Source organism: Eurosta solidaginis, chromosome 1, assembly GCF_040869045.1.
Source record: "Eurosta solidaginis isolate ZX-2024a chromosome 1, ASM4086904v1, whole genome shotgun sequence".
NCBI lineage: Eukaryota > Metazoa > Arthropoda > Insecta > Diptera > Tephritidae > Eurosta > Eurosta solidaginis.
Window position 1 is genome coordinate 331981105 of NC_090319.1, and position 12415 is coordinate 331993519.

A 12415-nucleotide genomic window follows, 5' to 3' on the forward strand; every position below is an offset into this window, starting at 1 on the left:
CCAACTTAAATAGTAGACTCTTCAATTAACTAGCAATTAGCGTTTTTACTAAAAGGTCATGCCTGCCTGCAATTGTCTTTCATTCCTTTCAGAACGTCATAACAATTTCCATATTTTGATTAAAATCAGTTAACGCTTTATTTAACTGAGTATGCAATTTATTTGCATGTAGCAGATGTACATATATCTGAGATCGCATGCATGTACATTAGAGTGTACGCTCATTCATGCATACCATACTTTGGCTAAGGTCTTTAATCTGCGATTTATTATATTTTCGGATCCACAGACTCGACTAAAACCGCATTTTGTTATACAACGCTTTCCCATATGCTGTACTTACATACATAACCAATACGATTTTCAGAAATATGTCGACTACAGTCTCCGCTTTTGGTTATATAACCACTCTACCCGATGAAACATAAATGCTCTGACTTTTCATTTGAAGCTTACACTCAAAAAAACTTCTTCAGGTATTTTTCCACAAAATCAAATTTACATGCATTGCTTTTAGCAAAGTTTCAATGGCGAAAAATCATTTCAATTTTGAAAAAAAAAGATTTCTGGTCTACATTTAGGTCACTATCTCCTACTGAAGATAATATGATCACATAAGAATCATACTTCCGTAATATCCCCCATCAACGCCTATTTGATATCGACAACCTAAAAACCGGGTCACATATAGAGATAATTTTGAAAAAAAAATCACATGTGAGTATGCATTATTATAATATCGGTCACCCTAATGTACAAAACTGCAATTAGTATATGCATACTATTGCAATTTCTTACATTTTTTACAATGTCTCGTGATATTTCTAATTTCAACATTCAGCTAACTGAACCTATTAGCATTGGGAAGTGATTGATTTCAAGCGTTTCTTGACCCTGATTTTTACATTGTTAAGAATATAAAAAATAAACGTAAGGCGCGATAACCTCCGAAGAGATTTTAGGCCGAGCTTCTCTTCCAATTTGTGTCGTGCTCCTTTTAATTTTTCCGCGAAACGGGACCTACTTGTTTTATGCCAACTCCGAACGGCATCTTCAAGGCAGATGAGTTTTCACTGAGACCTTTTCATTGCAGAAATACACTCGGAGTGCACACCACGGCGGCCACAATCATTTGTAAACTCAGATATTATGTACATTACTTAAGATGATTTTTTGGTGAAAACCAAAAAACTTTATAATAGATTTTAATATCCTGATCAAGTAAATATTCGGCACTAAACAACTAGGTTTTGGGACTCGGTACCCAATTGAGTAGAAGTATCGATCAAAACTTCTTATTTCTACATAAGCCTTTTTACTAATACAACTCTTTAAAAAATCTGCCTCTCCAGCAATTAATTCAAACAGTCATTGATTGTTCTGATAATTTATTGACTTGAGCGCATTCAATGGATGTAAAGTTGTTGCTGCAGGCTTTTTCTACTTATTGATAAGGAGAGGACAGAACATTGGTTTTCACTTTATTTCAATGCGAAATTTTTTTTTATATATGAGAGTATGTATATAGATTAGGATGGTTCTTAAAAATTAAACTACCAATTTTTTCCAGTCTACCCTTTTTAAACAGTAATCCCAAGAACAAAAATTCCGCTCACAAATTTTTTTCCCGATTGGAGACGAATAAGGAATGTTGCACAGCGGTACAAATTCCACTACATAGACTCAAAAATTTAAATAACTTTATAATACCCAAAAGCGATAATATTGTGGCTAATGTTAGCAATTTCGGTGCGGAACTCTGCTGCTAGTAAATAAACGCACAACACCAGCAAAGTAAGCAACACACATATGTGCATGTAAAAATCAAAGGAGCGCAAGCTGAGAAAGAGTTGATCAGTTTGATTTTAACACGCTATTAGTGAAGTACTACTACTACAGTGGAGTTGTAAATAAAAGAGATATTGCTATACTGAATATCAGAGCAGAAGGTTCAAAATAATCAGAATTGGTTACAATATTATAGTACGCGATATCAATGGGAGTTGCTACGGTCGCGAAACTTTTGTGTAAACATTTTATAATTTTAAATAACACTGTCAAAGTAATTATGCAAAAAGGACTTCAGAAAGTTAGAAATTAAGTGAGATAAAATATATACAATTTAAAAAATTAACTACTGTTGCCCAGTAAAGACCAACGGTCTAATTATCATCTTACCATATCTAAATTTGAAATTGTATCAGTTGATACTGAAAAAAAAACACTTCGTAACTCTTTTTGATTTATTAGCATTTTAAAACGTGCCGGTCGCGAATGAGTACTTTTTTTTTAGTGTATATTGGGCGATATCCCTCACAACTGGTTTTTGTATTCAAACGAAATGCATCCTATCTGGATAGTCAGGTTCAAACTTTGGTCAATAACTCGACAACAAGGCTGACATAGAACATTTATTAGTACCACTAAAGTCAGTGGACTTAGTATAGTTGAAGCTGTCACATTTCCCGCTTTAGAAAAAGAAATTCAGAATTATGTAAGGTGCATTCAGTCTCAAAGAAAATGTACCAAATGCTACGGTCGCGACAAGTATAAAAAGTTAGAAATAAAATAAACAGCTTGACTTTTCTTCGACAGCATGAAACGGAGTTGGCTGTATGCCGCTATGTCTGAGTCTGGTTTCCCCGCAAAACGTTTACGGCTGTGCAAAATGACGTTGAGCAACGTTTTTAGACAGAGTAACCCCCGCGTACAATTACTGGCGTATGTTGATGACATTGATATCAGTCTGCTTACTCCAAACTGAAAAAAGAAGCGGAAAAGATGGGTCTGATGGTGAATATAGACAAAACGAAGTACCTAAGTAAGTCAGCGAAGCGAGCAAAAAGTTGGCGCATTTGTGCTTTGCCAACCACGCTACTGTTGGCAGCCATAATTTCGAAGTCGTAGGACTTCCTGGTGGCCGCCGTGGTATGGTGGTAGCGTGCTCCGCCTACCACACCGAAAATCCTGTGTTCACGCCCCAGGCAAAGCAGCATCAAAATTTAAGAAACAAGTTTTTTCAATTAAAGAACGTTTTTCTAAGAGGGGCCGCCCTCGGTAGTGATTTGGCAAGCACTCCGCGTGCCTTTTTGCTATTAAAAGCTTCGCAGTGAGATCACATCTGCCTTGCATGATATCCCAATTTGTAGGAAAAATTAAAAATAGCGCGAGAAAAATTGGAAGAAGAGCTCGGCTTAAAATCTCTTCGAAGGCTATCGCGCCGTACATTTATTTATTTATTTAAAAGACTTCGCTTTCTCGTCAAACGAAAATCATGCTCTTCAAGTCACTGATCTTATCCGTTCTGCTATATGGTGCAGAAGCATGGACCATGACAACATCAGATGAAGCGGCTCTTGGAGTACCTACTCGAGCGAAAAGTTCTTCCAATGATTTACGGACCTCTTCGAGTTGCCAACGGCGAATACTGAAGAAAATTTAATGATGAGCTATACGAGCTTTACACAAACACTAACATAGTCCAGCGAATTAAAACACAGTTGCTGCGCTGGCTAGGCCATGGTATATGAATGAAAGATGATGCTCCGACTAGGAAAGTATTTTTATCGAAGCTAGCCTTTGGAAGCGGAGGAAGAGGGCAATACCGATTCCGCTGGATGGACCAGATGGAAAACGATTTAAATTCTTTTGGTGTTACCAATCGGCGTCAGTAAGCACAACGAAGAAGCGACTGATGCGCCTTGTTTTTTAAACGGTTAAGCGCCAATTAAGTAAGTAAAAGAGGGGTAACTTATCTTGTTATCAACTTTGAGCTGAGCTTACCTCTTCATCACAATATCCAAATGCAAAAATATGTTAAATTACAATCGAGTATCCTTACTTGAACGGTGTAAACATTTTTGGATGGTGCGAGATTATTAGCTCAGATAGTCTGATTTGTTGGAAACTCCCATATACAAATTGTGGTCCTGAGTCACAGTAACTAAAATCCCCGTCACATAAGAAGTTTTTCATATAGATTCGTGATATGATTTTTCCCACCCGTATGTAACTTTTCTGACAGTTTTTGCAATTAAAAAGTGCTATATAACAAATGAATACGACATAAAATTTGTTAGCAAATATTTTTGTTGTATATGGAGAATGTTTATAACTGTGAATTGCAAAATTTTGTATGTGAACGAGCAGGCGAAATAAACTTCAATTGCCAAGTCTGAAGTTCCTTTATATATATAAACGCAACATCTTTGTTGATTGTGGCGATGTTACTGGAATGCTTAAGCTTGTGTTAAACGCACTTTAATGAAAAATTTCATTGTGCCCTGGCCTTAAAGTTTAAATTTTCATGCACTAGGTCATCATAGCAAAATCTGAACTTAAAAACTGGGCCACACGCTTTAATTGTTTCCAATCGGAAGCAGAACTTTTATGTGATATTTGAGTTTGGGTATTGTTTTTCGGTTTTAGAAAACAAAAACTTGTATTTAAAAGTTTTTTAACTTTGACCACGCCTTAACAATCTACAATCGGAACCAATTTAGGATATTTTTGACATTGATATTAATGTTTTCAAGGGATGAACCTGAAAAGAATCATATATTCGATTAACAAGGGCCTCCCTAATGTAGATACTACATTGTGGTATATATGTATTTATTTCTATTTGCTCATTCGTTAAATCAATTGCTGATTAATTACACCCCTGTATGTATGGAGCATGCTAGCGTACGAGGGCATTGTGATAAGTTAATCTAACTGGAGAATTTAAACCGTCATATATTAACGATTTAAAAATAAGATTGCAAACTAGAGTCTTCGATTATTTCGATCACTAGTGTTGTAACGTCTGCTGTGGATGCTGGTCATCAACCAACTGCAAGTTAGGAGGGGTGACCTTACAGGAGAAACCTTGCACAAAATATCTAGGAATCATCCTAGACAGTAAGCTGTCATGGAAGCTCAACGTGGAGGAGAGGGTGAAGAAGGTCTCAACGGCACTTTATGCATGTAAAAGAATGCTGGGTTGTACGTGGGGCTTATCGCCCTCTCTTTCTCAATGTGGTTTTACAGCGATTGTAAGCCCTATTCTATACTATGAAGTTCCTGTTTGGTGGAAAGTCACACAAAAAACAACATACCCCAAAAAATTAGATTGAGTATGCAGACTATCGATGCTTAGCATTACGGGAGTCCTGAAAACAACCCCGACGGCTGCATTGTATGCCATTCTGCATATTCCACCTGTAGACCTGGTAGCAAAGAACAAAGCGTTAACACAGATGGTCCCAAAGTAGTGGAAGGAGTCGGGTCTGCGGTATACTGTGCTGATCCGGAATTAAGCAGATCCTATAGGCTGCCGGATTACTGTAGCGTTTTCCAAGCGGAAATAATAGCCGTAGCCAAAGCAGTAGAAACCCTGGAAGATAATAGCTTAAGCTGCAACCGTGTTAACTTTTATATTGACAGTCAAGCAATAATTAAGGCAATAATCTCACATAGCACAGCATCTAAATACGTGTTAAAGTGTAAGGAGTCTCTGGGGAGAATCGGGACAGGGAGAAGCATACATCTATATTGGGTCCCAGGGCATATGGGAATAGATGGGAATGAAAAAGCGGATGAACTAGATAAAACGGGCGCATCCCTTGAACCTTGCTCCGTAGGCGTCCCAATTAGACTGGGAACGCTTAAGCGAAAGCGAGAGGTGCACATGATCAACCAAGCGGGAAAGGCATGGGTTCATGTGCTGTAAAGTGTCGAAGATTATATGTAGGTCTTACAGCCTTAGACTAACAAAGTTGCTTCTATCATTAAAAAGAGAGAACTGTAGACTTATGAAGGGTATTCTGACTGGACACTGCCTTCTGGCGTCACATGTCTTTAAATTAGGCTTGGTCAGTCATAGCAGATGTAGGAATTGCGGGTTGGAGGAGCAAACGATCGAGCACGTTCTGTGCTTGTGCCCTGCACTTGCCTGGCTAAGACTCCAGCTATTAGGAGTGATACAGCTGTCAGATCTAGAGCCAGCAAGTTGCTTAAGTCCTAGGAGGTATCTAGTATTTACCAAGATGGCGGAGTTATTTTATAACATATCACCTGGTTTTTGATAGGGTTTTTCTGTTTGGTCGTTAAAACAAACCTCTGGTAACACTACGGACACAATCAGTCTATGTGAAGTTCTCATGGACCGGCCAGTTCAACCTAGCCTAACCTTGTAACGCAGGTACTTTTGGAAAAAAAATTGTAAAATGTCAATACGATAAATTTGGGAAATTTTAAATAAAGAGTTGTAATTTTCGAGTTTTTAATCTATAATTTTTCTAAAACTAATCGATAAAACGTCTATAATAAATTGGCAACACTGTGATAGTAAATCGACAACCTTTAGATAACTTTTGGATAGCACATCGTTGGCTTTTCTAAAACCGATAACACGTGTATGAAAAATCGAAAACATATGTTGTTTTCGATAACATGCTGATAGCTTTTTGACGCGTCAATAACTAATTGGTAGCACTCCGATAGGAAATCGATGGTAAATCGTAAATCGAAATCGATAACTCCTGGATGTAGTTCGATATCTTATTTATAACCTTTATTATCGATAGTAAGTTTATAACACAAATTGGTAAGCCGTATATACCTCATCGATAACACACCAATAATAAGCCGATAATGCCTACATCGATAGCGAACCCATAACAGTAACAAACCGTAAACACTTGGGTACCAAATTGGACCCATTTCAGTGCCGGGTTCGGTTTTGACCTTTATCCTTTCCTTTCCTCTCCTTTTATTTTTTCCTTTCCTTTCCCCTCTTTTTCTTTGTATTCCTTGGCTTCGCAATCGCTACGATAACCATACTTAAGCATCGTTATTATCATCCCCATCAATATCGACATTGTTATTATGCTCCTCTTTTTCTTCTACCTTTCCCTTTGTTTCATCTTCTTCATATTTACTTCTTTTCCTTGGTTTCCAATTTCTCTTCTGTATATCATCGAATTGTTTCTCTGCCTTCGTAAATCTTCATCAATTGATTTTCTGTCTCAGGCGTTTAGTAGGTAAGAGTTTAACCTGTACCTAAATCGAAGTTGAGCTAGAATGACTCGCACTTTCCTAGGGAGAGTGCCTCTTCTTCTGCGAGTTCTGTGTATTTTTCTTTAAGAACTGAATTCGCCGAGAAATTCCTGACATAGAGGTCCGACCCCTGGTGTAGAGACTACTAATGAATTCTGTACTCCCCCATGCCGTGAGCAAAGATGTTAACATCTCAATAATCAGTTATATAGGAACTATATGATATAGTGGTCCGATCTTGTCGGTTTGGATAAACGAGTAACACATTATGCACAAAATGTTTATATCATGCAATTGTTAGATGGGTGGTTATCTGCATGTATGGCTTCTACTATTTTTAAGCGGCGTTTAGCTAAAATTAAATAACTTATTGTGTAAGTTATGTAAATTTACTGTTGCCCATTTCTATTTAACGCTGAACTTGGGGTAAAAAACAAAAAGAAAAATCGGTATTAATTTTGCCCCCCTTCTTGAGTGCCTCATTACGCTTGACCTCTAATTGGCTTTGACGTAAACAGTTGACAACGTCTAACGACGAAACTTTTTTTCTAGAAATTAGATAAAAAAGCTAGAAAAAACTGTGTCTCAAATATTGAACTTGCACTTGTCACCCTCTTTGTCACCGTTAAATTTTTCCAATTCCAAGTTCATGGGTGCACTTAACGTCAATACTCGTGCCACAAATTATCTATGTATTAGGCCAGGTCGATTTAAAAATCGCTCATTGCTCTGTGAAAATCGTATTCTTGGGATCAAAATAAGAAACTTTGCCGAAGAAACCATACCTCTAAAACGAATTTTGATGTCCCCCCCTTTGGGTCGAACTTTTGGGTAGGGGCAATTTCAATTCTACCTGCTGTGTCTTGTGGTGGCTTAAAAAAAACGACACAAGCAATTTTACGATCTGCAATTGTGTCACAGTGATACCTTCATTTTTTAAAACGGTTGAATAAAAAACCCACACAACTATATTTACGACATGCAAATGCATCACAGTGATGCCTTGGTTTTAAAAGGGGGTTGTAAAAACGCTAATTTCTAATAATTTGTTTAATTTCTTTGCTATTACTAAGTTAAATTCATTTTTTCATTTACATATGTTCTGACTAAATAAATTTCTAAAGAGAAAAATAAACTCCAAAATGAAAAAACATAGGCATTTAAAAGTGGGATTTTTCAAAATTTGCCCCTACGACCCAAAGGTGGGACATGAGAATTCGTTTTAGAGGTATGGTTCTTTCGCAAAGTTTCTTATTTTGATCCCTAGAATATGATTTTCACAGAGAAATGGGCGATTTTTTTGCCTCCCCACAAATCGACCCGGCCTACTATGTATGTATAATAGAAACCTAATCTGATGAATTTATACATACAGGTCGTTTGTATATAGTGTACATATGTATATACATATATACTACTTATGTGCCTGTTTTCCTTCATTGATCAATAATTTTTAATTTTATTGAGATGAATGCAATGTGCTTATTTATAAGTACAGCAGCGGGCATAAAAATTGCAGTGGCAATAGTTTTCAAATTTCTTTAATTAATTACTTCTTTTGTTTATTTACAATATTTCAGGAAAATAATTTTTTGAATTTGGAACTGAAACTATATAAGCGAATTTCGGAAACTTTTAGGTAAAATTTGAAAATTGGAGAAAACTTTTTTAAAATTTTGAACTTTTTATTTAGAGTTTTCTGAATTTTTTTATGTATCAAAATTCTGATTGATTTTTGAAAAATTTCTTTCCGAAGCCTGTTTCAAATTTTCACTCATGTAAACCATATATGTAATATATATATATATACAAAAGGCTAGGTACATTCCCAAACATCAGAGTGCCGATATATTGCTGTTTAAACGTTTTTGTTTTCGAATTCAAATACATTGCGAGCATTTTCTATTAGCAATATAGGAGTATGGCGGCCACCGTGGTGTGATGGTAGCGGTTCACACCCCGGGCAAAGCAACATCCAACTTTTAGAAATAAGGTTTTTCAATTAGAAGAAAATTTTTCTAAGCGGGGTCGCCCCTCGGCAGTGTTTGGCAAACGCTCCGGGTGTATTTCTGCCATGAAAAGCTCTCAGTGAAAACTCATCTGCCTTGCAGATGCCGTTCGGAGTCGGCATAAAACATGTAGGTCCCGTCCGGCCAATTTGTAGGAAAGAGAAGCTCGGCCTTAGATCTCTTCGGAGGTTATCGCGCCTACATTTATTTATTATTTTTTTTTTTTTAATATAGGAGTATTATATATCGTCGCCCGCTTGGCAGAAGCATGAATGTGCCAAAATGAAAATGTTGGGAAATCGAGTTTCAAAGTTTATTGCTCCTTCAAAATTATAAGAATTAGTTTCTAATGTAAAAATGTATCTATGTATAATATTCACACATGCTCTTTCAACTGAGATAATTGCTCTGCTCGCATCCCTTCTATTTTCCGAGATTTCAACCTTTCATTTTTCTGGCACAACAAAAATTTTAAAAACTGATCAAATTTTTTGTTAACACAGCTATACAAAAAAAATTAAAAGTAGTCGGATCAGATAATGCGACTTATGTTTTCTATACATTTATATGCGCTGAATCCAAATACGCTATAAGAATTTGCCCAAGTGGTCATGGTATGGCTTTAACCTCAAAACACGTAATAAAAAATTACTGCAGATTGATTTTTAAATAATGTTAGGGCCAAGCCAAGACCTGCTAGGCCAATTCTGTTGGCGGATTGGGTTTAGGAGCATCACAGTACTTGGGAGGGTGCCGAGAAAACGGTTACTCACTTCCTCTGCGAGTGCCCAGCCCTCGAGAATTTTCGGTCCCGAACTCTAGGCAATTATATGTTGCCGGACTTAAGGGCGGTGTCAGAGTGCCACATCAAGGACATCAGTAGGTATATTGTTTTAACCAAGTGGTTTGAGTAAAACAATATGCAGGGTACATCAGCCTGAAAATATAATTGATTCCAGGAGGAAGTGCATCAAAATGACGCCTAGTGCGCTACTTGGGTCCGGCTATGGAGCCGCACAGCAACCAACCAACCAAAGCATCGAAAAAAAAATGTGTGCTTTCAAAAAGTGTTGAGCCACATCAACGAATGTGTCATGCAAACAGGAAAATCTTTACCTTGTTGCCAGCCAGAAACATGAATGTGCTACATTCATTTTTCTGGCTCAACTTTGTGTGATTGAATCACATATTCGTGGAAATGGCACTGCAAATTATTGGGGTTTCCATGTGCGTAGGAAGATCTAGATTCAAGTAGAACCTAGAGAATCTAAAGGGTAATATAACGAGGCCTATAACACAAAATCGGAAAAATTGCATATTCATGCTTCTGGTTAGTGGGCGACGATATATGAGTTCAACACTGTTTGGAGGAAAATCTTGAACATCCATTATCAAAAATCAATGCGAATCCTGACAGATTTGTACTTTCTTGGACTAAAATTGATTGGACTACAAAACTGTATACTCAACAGGACTCCGAGAAGTCCAATAATATAAGTTCGAAATTTTCGAAAAATTCTCTCGTATTTTCGCAATTTTTTTGAAGACCTTTCCAAAATTGTTTGCTTGGTTTCGAATAATTGCCAAATTCTTTGAAGTCTTTTCCTGAAATATTGCAAATGAGAAAAGAAGAATTCAATTGACGAAAATTGTCTGCTATTTTCTTGTCGCTGCTGTACATACATAAGTAGTGTATATATTATTATGTACAAATTTATATGTTCAGATACTGAAAGTGTCCATGCTTAATTTAAATTATGAATATATAAATTTCTTATCAATCAACTCTATAATTATTTAGTATTCAGCCATTCGTCAATGTTAAAATTTGTTTGCAAATCTAAAGATTGCTAACCGGAATATGATGCACTTTGCTCTAAATATAAGCTGTACAAAATTTTACTCAATTTCATAGAACAAGCACAACAGAAACGTGCGGATGATGTTTCCCCAATCATAGGTGGCAAATGCTTCCAGCAATTAGCTTTCTGATGGATCGGGCGCTTCGGGTTACGCATAGATGCTCGGACATCTAGAGTCGAGTTGACCGCCATCGCGAATAAAAGGGTTATGGTTCTGATCACTGGGACTAGGCGTACGTTAGAAGAATCCTGCAGGAGAACCTTTTGCAAAATATCTAGAAATAAGTTTAGCTAGTTATTTGCCGGAGAGATTAAAAAGAGTGAAGAGGAGAAATTTGATAGTCTTAACGGCACTGCATGCATGTAAGATAATATCTTTCATCCCTTTCTCATCAGGTATTTACTTCGGAGTTATCGCTTGATATACGGTCACCAAAATAATTAATTATTTTAATAAGCTAGGGCGTCCATGCAGATAATAGTTAGCGGAATAGGAGACTTGAAAATCATCCGCCCCACAGTAGCATTGCATGCCATGCTGCACATCTCACCTGTTGATCTAGTGGCCGAGAATATAGCTTTAACAAACGCAATTTAGAACTGTCTATGGGCAGGCTGAGGAGTAGTAGTACTATGGCGTCAGATATCATTGGGTGGACTATCTACTTGATCTCACTTCGATTGGACCTTGCACCCACAATTGAGGTTAAATAATTGGAAAGAAGACTCCAGCTATCTCGGTCATATAGTCATAGTTGAAAACGAAAAGGCCGCGAAGAAAACCGAACTCTTAGAATAGAGAGAGACAAAAGGGAGGCAATAATTTCATATTCCCAACGAATTAGAAAAGGCGTGGAACTAAGCGCGAGACTGCAGAGTTTTGAAGATCATGTGAAGGTCTTATGATGTTAAAAAAAAATGTAAGGCGCGATAACCACCGAAGAGATTTTAGGCCGAGCTTCTCCTCCAATTTTTTCTACAGATTGGCCGGACGGAACCTATTTGTTTTATGCCGACACCGAACGGCATCTGCACGACAGATGAGTTTTCACTGAGAGCTTTTCATGGCAGAAATACACTCGGAGTGATTGCCAAACACTGCCGAGGGGCGACGCCGCTTAGAAAAATGTTCTTTTAATTGAAAAAACTTGTTTCTAAGATTTTGATGTTGCTTTGCCTGAGGATGAACCCAGGATCGTGTGTGGTAGGCGGAGCACGCTACCATCACACTACGGCGGCCGCCGCAGATTTACACTTATTACAGAAAAGTGAGGACTGTAAGCTCACGATTGCCGTGCTAAAAGGAGCACCACTTTGGCTTTACGTGTTAATAAATAAGCGAACTTGAGTGCCAGTGATTGTACGAAGTGCGGACTATAGGACGACAAGGTGTAGCACGTTCCATGTTCATGTAAGTCCTTATATCGCAATTTCAAGACTCCGGCGAGACGAAAAATGGCACAGCGCCGCATCAGTTTTGCCTCCTAAACCAAATTTGATTAG

The 12415-nt window shown here is 37.5% G+C and overlaps 1 protein-coding gene across 2 annotated transcripts in view; it reads left to right on the top strand.

Annotated features, from left to right (window-relative positions):
* The window catches only part of LOC137237871 (uncharacterized), an 80804-nt gene that overhangs the window by 47117 nt on the left and 21272 nt on the right, over positions 1–12415 (top strand). The gene's annotated exons all lie outside the window — the stretch shown is intronic.